The sequence below is a fragment of the Falco biarmicus genome, chromosome 5 (assembly GCF_023638135.1).
Source record: "Falco biarmicus isolate bFalBia1 chromosome 5, bFalBia1.pri, whole genome shotgun sequence".
Lineage (NCBI taxonomy): Eukaryota > Metazoa > Chordata > Aves > Falconiformes > Falconidae > Falco > Falco biarmicus.
Genome location: NC_079292.1, coordinates 55,706,539 through 55,721,304, shown reverse-complemented (window position 1 = coordinate 55,721,304; position 14,766 = coordinate 55,706,539). Strand labels below are relative to the sequence as shown.

General features: G+C 46.5%; 1 protein-coding gene across 9 annotated transcripts in view; it reads right to left on the bottom strand.

Annotated features, from left to right (window-relative positions):
• TCF20 (transcription factor 20) overlaps positions 1 to 14,766 on the bottom strand; it is a 150,135-nt gene that overhangs the window by 109,385 nt on the left and 25,984 nt on the right. For 8 of the 9 annotated variants that reach the window (XR_008822377.1, XM_056342019.1, XM_056342017.1 and 5 more), the window contains one exon: positions 8,276 to 8,385. The exons of the other annotated variant lie outside the window; for it this stretch is intronic. The gene's annotated coding sequence lies outside the window, so the exon portion shown is untranslated. The remainder of the gene's footprint in view (positions 1 to 8,275; positions 8,386 to 14,766) is intronic. 9 annotated transcript variants of the gene reach the window in all.

Genomic DNA, 14,766 nt, shown 5'->3' with positions numbered 1-14,766 from the left:
TAACCCCTTCCAGCCAACCTGTCAATGTGTCACAGGGGCCATCCTCTTCCAGCTGTTGTACCTAAATGGCATGCATCAGCACCAGGGCTCCTCACTGCCGGCTCTCTCCCTCCCTCACCAGGGCTATGCAGCATTAATTCTTCACTGGCAGCCCTTGCTCTCCTCGTGCGTGTTCCTCCTCACAGCTCTATCAAGCACACTTCTGCTCCGACCTGCCACCCTGCACTACAGCCCTGGCCACTGGGCTCCTAACCCCCAGGACCCACAGCTGTCCCAGCCCCAGCAGCGCTTTGCATGCATTTGGAACAGGAAAGCAGCAAAACCACCATCGCCCTGGGGAGCCAGCTCGGACCACCAGCCTCATCCTGCCTGCAGCTTAACTAGCCCATTAGGGCTGGAAGGGGAAAATGACCAGTACCCCCCCACCTGCACCTCCCTCTTCAACCCCGCCAGCTCCCTCCCCTCCCCAGCTCGCCACTGTAGCATAAACCTTTTGTTTCTCATTAGAAATACAGCAATTATTTCAGAAAAATCTCTCTCCTCACCACTGGTAGAAATACCACAGTCTGAGACAGTAGCTCTCTTGATGATCACAGACAGTGGAATATTCCAGAAAAAGAGGAAGATTTGAGGAGGGGAGGAGGTATCTGGGATCCAATCTTCCTCTCCCTGCCAACTACCCTCCATCTCTAGCAGATTTCATTTATATCATCAGGATTTCTGTGAAATTTTCACTCAACCCTCCCTCTCTCCCATTTCAACTCCTGGCTAAGCTGAGTCAGAGGTGCACAAGAATAACACACTGCTCCACTTTCCTTGCAAGCTGGACAAATAAGTCTTCAGCTAGCCACATGGAAGCCATTAAAAATATATTAACATACCCAGCAGGGTCTGTCACTTTTTCTCTCACCACCACCACCACCCCCCCTGCTTAAACACAGACAAGGAAGAAATCTTGCCACAGTAACAAGAGGTTTTCATCAAGTCTCATTACCTCAAGCACAGCCGTGCACCACAGCCCCCACAGAGAACAGCCTTCGGTTCCTGCTGTCATTAAAGGAACGAAGATCTTAAACAAAAATTAAACCCCGGACAGCGTGAAGTTGAGAGCACATGAACAGCTCAGGCAGGGAAGGGTGCGTGAAAGGCGAGTGGAAGAGCAGTAGCAGAGCCACCAGACAGGGCTCCACTCAAGCAGCTCGGGAGGGATGGGGCAGGTTAAACATGCCCCGCGGAGCCGGGCAGGGGCAAGCATTTCCAAAGTTTCAAGCTAGCATCCAGAGGTATGCTATATTTCACAGAATATAGTGACACAGCAATGTCCTGGAACATTAATAAGGCTCAGGGTAAAACCAGACCAGCAATTACGATAAGCAAGAAGCTTTTTCTAAGTCTGAGATTTGTACAACAAGAATGATTTTGCACACTCTTTGACATGTCCATTTTTACTCTAGGGAGTCCTCAACCCTTCTGAACAGCTTTGTGGCCCACACTTCCCTGAGCGGCTGCACAGTGCATCTTACCCTGAAGCAGCTGCTCTAAGCCTGAAGCAGGTGGCTGCTGGTGTTACTAGTTTGGGAGGAGGGTTTGAAGGGCAGAGGCAGCAACTCTACATTTAAACAACAGATTTCTATACCAGGGGGTTATTAGGCAAAGGACTATCAAGTCAAAGTGCCCTTAAACTGTAGTTTCTCAAGTACTTCTTTGGGCAAATCACTGGGTTAAGCAGCTTTCCTCTCCACCCTGGCTACTTTAATCCAGATCAATTCCCTGATCCAGTTCAGTGTTCAGCTGCACTGGCACAGCTGAACAAGCAGCTCAGGAGCAGCAGCAGGGGCTGCTGAAAACAACGCTCATAAAACTACACCCTCGGATTCAACAGGCATAGCACTTAGCCCCAGAAGAGCCAGCCACTGCATGCAAACCCCACGAAAACAAAGATAAGGGAAGAGAGATACTTCATGCATAGCTAGCTGGAAAGAGATGACCTGTGCCAATGGGGCATAACACCCCAAAAATCTAGTGAGGGTGCGGCCATCTTTTATGCACCCCTACGTGAGACACAAGTTTTATTTCTCCCATGGGAATAGGGGAAAGCAAAAAGCTCTCCCTTGTGAAGCTGGCAGTACAGTCAGGAAAGGCAAAGATGCAGAAGAGCTGATGATGGTAAAGCACCACTGAAAGGTGGACAAAGACCTCTGAGGAGCAAGGAGGAAGATGAGAACCCATGGCAGGTGAGAAATGGAATCTGTGTGGGGACCACCACAGAAGTAATTCCCCGGCAGCATCGTCAGGAGCAGCAGGGAGTCAGGACATGAACTGGGTGATGCAGAGGCAGGATGGGGATGTAGAGGGGTCCACCCTGGGTGCAGAGAAGAGGATCAGGAAAAACAGTAAGGAAGCTACTTCAAATCTCTAGTGTCACAACCATGCCAGTGTGAACAGTTTAATGGGTTGTTATCCAAACAGTTCATAGTCCCTCTGGTTCTGGAGTAATTATATCCATTTTTAAAAAAGACATCACATAATGAGGTCTACCAATACCACAGAACCAGACAGGAAAGTAAGCAAAATGTCTGACCATACTAGGCAGACCAGAAAATAGCCCTGATTTCATGATGATATGATACAAGCCAAAGATGTATTCGCCTCTGCAACACCAAAACTTCCTCTAATCATACTACCTTGGAAAGGGAATACGAAAAACTGAGGGGGCTCAGCAAGCCACAACAAAGAAAGGAGACCTGGAAGACAGCAAAGACTTACATGAACTCCACACACACTAAACAGCAGTTATGTGCTAGGGGGGAAAAAAAAAAAAAAAGTCGTCCTCGAGTGCAACCAGACTATACAGCATACCAGGGCTGTGACACAGTGGGTACACACTCTTGTCCCCAGAAAACCTGTCCACCCTCTCACAGCCACAACCCAGCAGTAACTGCCATTAGCCATGGGAGAGAGCCATCCCTTGAAGGGGTAACAAGGCAGACTCTTTCCCCATGCCTGCCAAACTGAATACACTGTTTGCAAAGTCTTCACTGCGGAGCTTCATGGTTGGTATTTCCACAGCCTCGCAGACAAACAGCTTTGCTGGGTTGCCTTTCCTAGCTGCTTCAAGATAGATGTAAAAGAAATCAAGAGCCCTACTTTAAACTGATTGCAGGAATATACTGGAGTCTTACCTGCACTCCCAAGTTTGACAGCAACGTAATGAGGTCAGGGGATAGCTATGCTGTAACAGATTCCTTGGACTTGGCTCTATCCAAGGTAGAGGTGCACACAAATGCTGCTTCAGCTTGGATCTGCTTGCTCGCCAGCAGCCTGGATTCTTGAAAACCTACTCCAAGTGACGAGCCCGTCTCAGATTGCAATTCGGGCCCTTGATGTGGGCTCCCAGCTCCGTACTTCTGCAACGGCCTCTGACAGCAGCACTAAGGACAGCAAAGTTTGAGCCAAGGTACAGCTGCCTGCAGCTGAAACAGGCCTGTAATAAATGCCAGAGGAGGGGGGACAGGCTCCAGGCAGCACATGCAAGGAAAGCATCTGACAGAGGCTAAGGTCGTCCCAGGGACCAGGAGTTCGACACCCATGATTAAAACATAATCAAGAAATGTTTCCTGACAGTGAAGTCTATTAGGCTGTGAAACAGGCTCTCACAGGAAGCAGGGGAAGTTTCATCCCACTGTCTCTGCAAGGAGTGATGGGGCAGGCAGTAGAGAATCAAGCTCCAGGACTGGTGAAATGGCCTGAAGGGGCCAGTCCCACAAGATGCCTCTTTCTGGAGTAACACCAACTTAAGAAATTCCCTCTGCCCCTCCTGCAACATCTCCTCCCCAGTTCTGCCAACATGGCTGCTCACAAGGCAGCACCATAGACTAGATCCTTGTAGCCTGGGTCGTTTCACATATTTGGAGGGATGGGGCTTTTGACCCACATTAGGTCACTGATGTATTTTATACCATAGTCCTACCAATGGTTACATCCACACAACCAGTGGGATGACAGCGGTGGTACTGGACAGGAATGTGAGGTGGGAGGTGAGGTAAAAGGAATTTCTTAGGCCATGCTATAAGTATCTTTATACTAACCCTGTGTGCATAAACTCATGCAAAGAAAGGCAGTGGAGGATGCAACTAGGGTGGAGGGCATCAATGAAATCATGATTTAGTATGGTCAGACTTGTGTAATTTGACATGACCTAACACATATGGAGATTATCTTAATTTACAGCAGAGGATGTCTCTGTTAATAATATATATGGTATCAAGTAAGTTTCTGACACACTGGGCTGGCACTAACTTAGCGTCAGGTCTGAGAGACTGCCTCAGTTTTGACTTTATTCAGTGTTCAATTGCCTCCCTTAAAGATTTCCTTTTTATGTTTTTTTAATGGGGGAAAGATCAGCTTGGTTTTGAACTGTGCAGATTGACAGGAACGCGTATTTTGCCCCATTTAAAGCTAGCAGATGCCTATCTCCCTTTTGGGTTCGTTTTTGGGGGGGGTATTTTTGTTTGTTTGTTTGTTTGGGGATGGGAGGGAAAGGAGGTGTTAAAAACATCACAAAGTTCAAAATTAATGTCTCAACTCGTAACACACTTCCCCCTCTCCCACAACACTGGTTGCAGAAGCTACCCACGGCTGACACTACTCGTGAAGCTCCATATGGTTCTGCTTCCCTTCATTTTTCCTCAGCCTGACAAACTTTGGCACTGCTCAGGTTTTCCTGGTCCTTGGGAAACAGGAGAGATTCCAACAATTCCAGCTTCTCCTTCCTTTGCTTTTACAAAGCTCCCATGGTGCCATGTATGAAAAACCTATTGTAATGGCAAAGCATAAAGGCAAATTTGTCTAAAACATCATGGGTACTGTCAAATTTTTCATATTGCACTTAATATTGGCAATAATTACTTACAGTGCATTAGAGTCGAAGGACTTCAGTAACATCAGGGTCCCTCACTCATTATAACATACACATACAGCACAAATGTCTGTGGCTGACTAACAGGCTAGTATAGTAAAGTTATTTTATTTAAGGTAGAAAGGCTTCAAAATGGACTGTCATTTTAAAGCACCATGAGTTGACAACAGTTTGTACAATTATCACAAACCATTCAGAGAAAGCTTCCACTACACCCAGGAAGTAACCATGAACACAGTGAGTATCCTGTATGCACCATAACTCAGCAAGTGCTTTTTGCAGCTCCCTTCTACATCAGTCATGAAGGATATAGATCATTACAGCCTCCAGCTATAGAGCTTCAGCTCACAGAGTAGCAGCTCACACTTCTAGCTCTGGAGATCCCCAGTTCAATCTGCTGCATGTCAGCCAAGAGGGCAGCTGTCATGTAATTACAGCCACAACTTTGCATGTGAAGAAGTAGGGAGAGCGAACAGAGATCTTATTATAGAATTCTGTTTGCAACCTGCTGAACAGCTCCCTATTTAAAGTAACTTCTTGGGGGGGGGGGGGGGGGGAGGAGGGAAAGGAGTCTTCCAACTCAGCTTCCCAATTCTCTCCATTTTGCAGAAGAAATTGGTGCTGCTTTGCAAAGTCTTTTGTTACCAATACACATATATCAGACAAAGCACAAAAGTCTAGAGCCAGGAGTAACGCTGTAGCCCCTTATCAGTCAAAAAAGAAAAAAACAAGTCTCGTTGCAACCAAGACATCTGAAGTTCAACAGGGCATCTTAGTTTCTGAACTATAACCATTCACCAGCAGCCAAGCCATTTGGTACTGTGCTTTAAGTATTAAAATTTAAGTTTAAGAAACCTTAACTTGGTCACATCTTGTTTTCTGCAAACTGCACATACAAGCTCTCAGGGAGACTTAACAAAACAGAGGATCCAGGAGGACAGTATGTTTGAACTACAAAGGTACAAACCATGGCAAAAAAAGCAGTCTCAAATGAAAAGATCTTTTAATGAATGCAACACAAAACAATCAAGCCAAGTTTCTTTTTATCCATTAATTTTTCTGCAGATCCTTCTGCACACACACAATTTTTGAGCCAAATTTTTTTCCAAGCCAAGACATTCAAAAACAGAATTTGAAACAATATAATCCAGTTTTACAGAAACATTAGTTTTCCCCCAACAGTTCCTCTAGAAATCTGTCTTTCCTCAGTAAAGTTATTTCAGGCTTAACACACAGATTAAATTCTTTGCAGAACACTCTCCTCTCTCAAGACTGTGCCATCCATCCATGACCCAGCAGCACAGAACCTGTGGGTCCTCCATTGTCTGGGGTGAATCAGCCACTTTGGACCATGAGCAACAGATCGGAGCTAACTCTACAACTTCCTGCAAACTACCAACATGCTTGCTAAATACACTCAAAGTAGACTGATCTGACTCAAACCATTCAGGACCTGCCTGCAAGAACACAGACTCGCCAAAAAACATCAACTAGTTCATGCACGCCACACCAGCGGCCCCTCAAAACTCCCCAAAACAAAGTGCTGTGCTTCCAACAGGATTTGATGAGAAGCACCCAGCAGACAGCCAAGCTAGAAGGTGTTCAGATGACTGCTAACACCAAGTGCAAGCCTGCAACAGTTAACTCTAGAATTCACTAACACATTGTATTTAAACCAGCTGACTGAATTCTCTGGCGACATCCTCTAGTCAGCCTCATTTCTGAAGGCCCATTTTCATTTGGCTCAGAGTGTCTTCTACTCCGCACCTCAAGCAAGACCTGCTCAGGAAACACACAAACTACTTGACCATCTCCTTCCCTTTAGAAGAGTGTGAGGGAGAGAAGGACACAAAGCCCAGTTTTGAAGAAAGCTATGTGCAGCTGCAGCAGCACAAAAACATTTGGGGCTGATTATACACACGCAGCAAAACCCTGGCTGGGCTCATCCCACAGGAGGGACCCATAAAAGGTTCACCTCCCCCTCACCTACTGCAACCAGGCAAAGCCCAGGAACATCTGAACCACACTTGTTGCAGACATCCAATGAAAGCAGTACAATCCTATGCAGAGATGACTGAAATGAGACACCATTATGCTATTTTCTGGTATTATTTCTGTAAATTTAGCACTGCTAAAAGGTTCCAGATAGACATTCTCTGGAGACCAAAATCTTTTGCCTACCCTGAGAACATATACAGAGAGAACAGCAGCAAAACTTACACGTGCTCTTCTCATCTCTCCCAGCCTGCCGAGGCTGAAACGACTGACAAAGGTCCAAAATAAGGGGGACACATAAATTATTAATATTGTACTAGTAGTCTCGCTGTTGCTGTGACAGTCTAAAGACTTAACAGAGGCAGGCTCTGCAGGGAAATCCTACTTTACTTCAAAATCATTCATTCAGGAAACTTACACACTGAGGAGAAAAGAATCATTCTGCAGCACGCTCTGTCAAACCCCTCAGCTTTTAGACCCTTGGTTTCTAAAGCAAAAGCAATTTTAACAAGAACAGGAAATAGACATGAAGCATAAGGCCCTTCGGATTTCAAGTGAGCAACATTGGAACAGCATTACTTCTGGACGCAAACCCTAACACATCTTCTCATGCCTGACCTGGAAAGTCCATCCCACTTCTGAGAGCCAGATAAGTGTTTTGTCTCTGCAGCATCTCTGCTGAAACAGCCAAGTGGCATACCAGCAAGAGGATAATGGGTAGCTGTGCAGAGGCAAGTGGAAGGGAGCCAAAAATCCACTTCAGTTTGCCGCTTGGGCTGCAACCTGTGCTTTAAGCCCATGTGAGGCTCCAGATTCACATTCTCCCCGCAACCTTTTGTTTCATTCCAGGTCTCATGCTGTACCTGCTGCCACCTGGCCAAGTACCCATAAGTAATACTCAAAGAGATGCTGCTTCCTACTGATCTATTCGCCTCCTCTCCCCTGTTGCAAGGGGAACAGTTTGTACAGAGGCATTAGTCTGTTTTACGTCAATTTCTAGAACTTGAACAAATTACCTGAACTTTTACATTTCTGAAAAAAGTTAAATTATTTTCATCTTTCTTAGTAATCAGAATAGATTTACTTTTCATTTAAAACACAAAATTTTCCTCCCAAAATATTTGACATAGTTACTGAAATGTTTTCTTTACTAAAGCCCACCAAGGCTTCAAGATTATTAATATTTTGAATATAAAGAGGCACAACATTGCTCCATACCAATAAAAAAAGCAAATTTTCACACAATAAAGTAATTAAATTTGAAAACTAATACTTTCTACTAAAAATTCTTGCATTTAAAAACACAAAAAGGTTTCCAATAATTCTAGACACTGATGGGGGCAAAGAAAAATCAGACCCTACCCCCAGCTGGATGGCATTCCTCTCTTTGGGTGCAATGTGGTAACATTTGATTGACGCATCTGATCCATTCCAAAACTCCAGGCGATGTTTAATCATCAAAGGGCAGAATCCTATTAATTTTCAGGAAAAAAGAAAAAATAGAAAAACAGAGTAGAATATGGAGGCAGGACACAGATCACCTGGTGTTTGTCTAGCAGATCCAGTTGATTAAGCTAGGTCCATAATAACCAACAGATTAAAGACTGAGTTGATGGCAGAAACTCTTATATAGCAGTTTAAGCCCCTTCTTCCCCTCCACCCTCTTTCTGCCATCTTGGCTCAACCCAGTCTCCCAACACAACCTGGAACGTTAAACCCATAGCAAAGGAAATGAAACAGGAATATGGAAAGGAGTGGGAAGAGATAAACCAGAGTAAATAGGGACAGCATGAAGAGCCCATTGGCATGCAACCAAGAGCCTATGCAGGCCCTTGCGACAGCAGGAAACAAGAGACCAGGCACGTTATCAGGAGATGGCAGTAGAGCAGATGCAAGAAGGTGAAGGTTCAAGTGGTCCCTGAGCTCAGGCGGTAAGAAACAGCAGCAGGCAGAGTACAGAAGTGAACCCAAGCATGCACAAAGATCTAAGCTTCAGAAGCAGCAACACACCAGGCAACACACTAGCTTGGTGTCTGCTGTGATAGGCATTTTCATTATCAACAGCCACGGTACAAAAAAATACAGTGTGAACCTTCCACATTATACAAGGCTTTCCAGTCTGCCCATAAATTTATTTTGCTATCAGCCAAACCCAGATCCACCAGTATCAACCACTTCTGCTGTAAAACAACCCTCCACTTACAGTCTTGCATTGAACAGTTGCCACTGTTCCATTTCTGCATTGATGAGCACTGCAAGCCCTCAGGACCCACCAATGCAGCACAATCCCAAGAGGAATTTACCCATTCCAGCAGCAACCAGGCAGCAAGCATCACCAGTATGATCCTTCCACCTGGCCACCTGACTTGTCAGATCAGCCCACATCCCTGTCAACCAGCCTGAAGCCAGACACCTTCCCACTAGAAGTGGAAATTTGGCTGAAGTGTCAGCATGACAGCAGGGAAATACTCCTGGTCTAGCTGGCCAACCACCTGTTTGGAAACGTGAGCTGCACAGAGGTCTCGGGGCACCTCAGTCAGTTGCCTGGTTGTTTCTTACATCTGTTCTGTGTTCACAAGTCTTGGGAGGATTAACAGTAGAGAAGAGCTGGATAGGGAAAAGTAGAGAAGGCAAGAACAAGCTGACATACTGCAAAGGGAAGTGAGCAGCAGGCTGAAGATGGAGTTGTACAGTAGGAAAAGCAGTTGCTACACTGCAGAGCGGGAGCTGGGGGAAACGGGAGGGGGCTGTTAGCAGAAAAAAGGCAGGCAAAGGCACGCCACCACAGGGAATGGGAAGGGCCTGTAGCCCAGGGCTGATAAATCAGATATTGCTGCCAGAGCCTTACACCAGCCCCTAAAGCCTCTACCACTGACTGGGAGGCTCACCAACAAGCAAGATCTGCCCCAAGTGTGCCCACCCAGCAGCTTCAGGTACTCATTTAAGGTATCTCGGGTCTGGACCATTAAGTACCCTCAAGATTAAGGACACAGACTTTGAATTCGACATGGCAGAGTCACGTGCAGCTCACACAATGAGAGCAAGATATGCTCCCAGCCCTAACAAGGACTGCAGACTGCAGCTCATGCCTCCCTCAGGCTCCTCAGAGCAAGCAGTTGCACACCCAGCCAGACTGCCTTTGTAACCAACCCTCCGGCCCATCAGGGCCTGAACCCTGGACCATCAGCAGTGAAAACACAAAATTCCACCTCATGCTCTAAATAATTAAACTCTTTGGGAGCACCGGCAGACTCATAAAACTCTTACACAGACCAAGCCAGTCATTAATGGGGGTCAAAGATGAATGCTTTTTTTTTGTTGTTTGTTTAAAGTGTGCTTTGATGCGTGGGAAGAGTGGTGAGAAGAGATCTTCATTACCCTCTCTGGTACCTGATGAATTTTTCCTTTCCCAGCTATCAACACCTCCTACTTCCACCCAAACCTCATACTGCTGGCAATCATCCGGACGGCCAGAGACAATCAGGAGGTGTGTTTGGGTGACATCTGTGCTAGCCGATCACCTGCAGGTAGGGACACAAGAGGCCTTGCTGAGCAAAGCCAGGCTCTACCAGAGGCTCAGCCAGTGCTTATTACAAGGGTTTGGGTTTCACACAAATGCCGGCGGGTGGAATCCCAGGGCCAGTGTGATGCTAGAAGTCATGCAAACCACAACCTCACACACCATGTCCCTTACAGCAAGGCATGGAGCAGAGCAAGCCAGTAAAATCTGTCGGGATTATTAGCCTGGGCTCAGAGCCAGAGCTGGGAGCTGCCACAAGGGCAGGGAGGCTGCCTGCAGCCCAGCAGGTCAGCAGGAAGGAAGTGGAAGTCCCCTGACAGGCCAGGAGAGACAGCAGGCAGGAAAGGCAAGACACAGTTGAGAAAAGGTCACAGAAACACTAGTCTGACCCACCCCTTCTGGCCTTAAAATACATACATACATACGCACACGTGTGAGCTTCTTACTACTATGCTACTGTCCAGACATTTTAGGGAGACCTCTGTTCTTCCCACTCCCTTTGCATTCCCCCAACCCACACCAGATTTGAAAATGGTTCTTTAGGCTATCAACGAAAGCCTTGGGTGGAGAGAAGGGAAAGCAGGTTTTGTGGGGGATTACCACATCAACACAGAAAACGGCCCCCAGCAGTATGCCGGGATGTTGGATGCTCTATCAGCAGTATCAATTCCAGCCTGCACCAGCCAAGTCTCTGCCAACCTGTTTTCTCTGCTGCTTTTGCTCCATGTGGAAGAGAGGCCACAGACTGGGAGTGGCTCTGGGATCTCTGCTAAGAAAGTGGCTGGTGTAGCAAAGCCAGCTTTTATTTATTAAGTGGTACTGATAGATGCCCCTTTTTTCAAGTCACTGGGAACCTTCTCCCAATAAACCCCAATACTCGCACTTCCAGAGGGAAAAGCTTTACAGACCACACTAGTACTCATCTTTCTCAGCGTGGCAAAAGCAGCAGCTGTTACTTCCATTATTCTTGGAAATAGGGGGGGAAATAGCTAGGACTCTCAAGCCTTGGCACCTCTTCCCTCCCACCCTTTGGCTACCAGAGCTACAGTTACTATTCAGGGCAGAAGTGCTCAACAGAGCACACATTCCAGGGGGCTGAGCCATCCCACGTGGCCAGGCTCAAAATGGCAGACAGCAATGAATAGGATAATTAGAAAGTACAACAGAAACCGCAACATAAAAACAAGCAGCTTCTCTTACAAGAAACAGTTCTATGGCATGGTTAGATCCATCACCCCATATGCTGGGTCATGGTGGTGCCTCAGGAGCCTGCTGCTATTATCTGTTTGCAATCACATTTCAGCCCATCTTTCTGCTTAATGCACGAAAAGCAGAGCTAATCAGATTCACTCTCTCTTTCTGCTTAATGTCTCCAGTTCCCAAGCATACTCTGTACCGCTTCAATTGATGTTCAACTAACACTAGCAAGGAGCGTGCAGTGCAAAGAAAAAAAAAAACTAAAAATGGAACTATCTATTAATTTTAGTCCTTCTTTCCACCTATTATGTCTAAAATTCCTTCTACACTTGAGCTTTGCAAACCGAAGTCAGGAAATTCCCATTTCCCTCTCTACACCACACCCGGCTCACATATGAGCTCCCTTCTCCAAGCTGCTCCTCCAGTCGTATCTGGGCAATTAATTATAGCACAGACCTATCAGGCTTTCCTCTCACTCTCTGGAACAGCTTTTTTAAATATTTCCTGGCTAGGAACCTCCACAGAAGGATGTCTTCTGCTGGCACCGTAATAGCCCCTCTTTGTTAATCTATCTGAAGTGACCATCACATGATCTCCTACTCCCTCTCCCACCAGCACTATTTAATTATTGCAGTCCTACACAGGAACTCTAATGTGCCCTCAGCATTTCCAGTCTGAGGACAAACAGGACCCTGGAACGGCTGCTTCTCACTGCATTCCTTCGCACTCCACATGGAAGCTGGAGCATTGCTAGAGTCAGCTACGGTACCTGGATCTTCGCTAGAGCAACCAACACAACAGCAGAGAAGTCCCCAGACTGGGCAGATCACATGAAAATTCAGCAAAAAGATTCAGGAAAAGACTGCCTTACAGGAATGCCCATCATCATGAGCCTGGTTAAGCTGCACAGGAGGAGAGTCACCCATTACAAGCACAATTGAAGATTTGCCAGAAAAGCAACAAAAAAAAATAATCAGCCAGTATTTACAGGAGATGAGAAAGAGATCTAGGTGGAAGACAAAAGTGCCAGGATACATATCTCTATCCAGGAGGAGTGACAGAAAGGAAGACCGCAGAGATGAAACCCCAGCCAACCTATGCATCTGTACACATCCCCCAGCTAATACCCACGACATCAATCAGAACAATGGCAGCTCTGGAGAAGACCCTGATTATCCAGCTCCTTCACTAACATCTTCCCCAGAGGCTGCAAGCATGTGCAAGGGGATGGAAGAAAAACACACTTTGCAATGAGATTACTTAGAGCATTTTCTATATGGCCGCCTCTCTTATAAATATGTCTTTTTGAAAAAAAAATATTGCAGCTGGCTTACAAGTGTGTCGGATTTAAAAAAAAAAAAAAACAAACCATAACCTTGAAAACAAAGACACTTTGTGCTCAACATCTCCAGTGGCACCATTATTTAGTATCAATACACTGGTTCTTCCTTTAATTCACTCCATCCTTGGAACACAAATCCACTGTAACAGCCACCCAGTGTACAATCTTACCATGCAAAGCAACACAACCCTACAATAATCTTTCTCTTGCCATAATGTCTTCACATACCAATGAGAAAAATTTAGCCTTAAATGCTTAAAAAAAACCCCGATCAACTGCAGTACAGCATGAAACAAATCTATAACAACCCTCAAGTTGAAGCAACTTTCCTTGTCCCTCTCTACTACTTTTCTTATTTGAAAATGGCTGCACAAACATTTCTAATTTGTGCACCACACCAACTGCAACCTGCCCCTCCTGCTAGTACAGCCGCTCAGTCAGTCCACACATGCATAGGCTCACTGCATCCTGCTGCCTCTGGCACACTACTCTTCACTGACATCATCTTCACTTTCATGCTGTATAAAATTCACCAGACAGACACAGTATCTGCTCCTTTAGCTGTAAAGCAATCACTAGGCCAACAGATGCCTCCATGCAGTCTCCCAAATGCGCACTCTGACCCACACCATGCCCCTGCTAAGTAGATGCTTGGGCATGCATCTCGTTCGGTGACACATCCCCCCTCCCTACAGTCAGCAAGGGCTGATGCAGATTCACTGACCCATCAACGGCAAAGCCAAAGCAGAAATGCTGTTCACACTGGTCAGCAGAAGCAAAGTTCGCCTTGGCCAGCTCCCACAGTCTGAGCTTCAGCACAACCCTGGCTTCATCGCATCCCCGGAGCAAGATGGCACCGTTCTGCAATACCACAGCAGTGTCCCACAAGGCCTTCCCAATTCCTGCTGGTGCCTGCAAATTAGTTAGGCAGCAGCACCTGGAGCAACTCTAAGTCACAGTTCAGAGACGGAGAGACTTCCTCCTGCTGCCATGGTACCCAACTTCAAGCCTGGCTCGCCACAGGTGTGCAGGAAACTCTCTGGACATTTCCCTGCCCTTGCCATTTACCCCAGGCCTCGGGGACCACCTGGTCACACCAACTCCAAGGCCTCAGTCCAAACAGCCGCCATCACCACATGTAGGGAAGCTCTTTCCCAAACTCTGCCCACAGCTATCTCCTCAGGCAGTCTCCTTTTGCCCTCTTATAGGGGAGGGTTACAGCTACTATTTTTGAGCCCTTTAATAATAATAATAATATATCAGCCTAATAATAACAACAATAATTCTTAGGCTCATAGCAAGATGCTGTTAGCAAGCGGCTCTCGGGACCTGTGGTATGTCTCTTGCTGCAGAGGCAGTGGAACTCAACCTTTTCCCTTTTTCCCCCTTTTGAAAATACTGCTTGAGAACAGAGTCAGCATCTGGAGGCACGCGAGTATATCCCGAGGAAAGAATGAGAGGGGAAGGGAGGGACCTGAAAATGAAGGCTGAGGGTGAGGTTTCACATTACAGCTGAACCAGGCTAACAGTTCACTGCTGCCAGAAAAGCGGGGCCCCGTTTCCACCTTTCTTTCATTCCCTACCTTTCACCGCCGGCAAAACAAATCTCGCCCCTCCTGTGCGGTAGCTCCGATACGAGCCTAAACCTGGTGAGCAGGTTCCGCTCTCAGTCCCAGGAGAAAACTATTCACTTTTTTATATTTTTGGGCAAGTCAGCTTTCCAAACACTGAAGAAGCTGGATCTGTTCAGCACCAGAGCCGGCATAAGGCAAGCAATAATGGCCACAGAGCCAC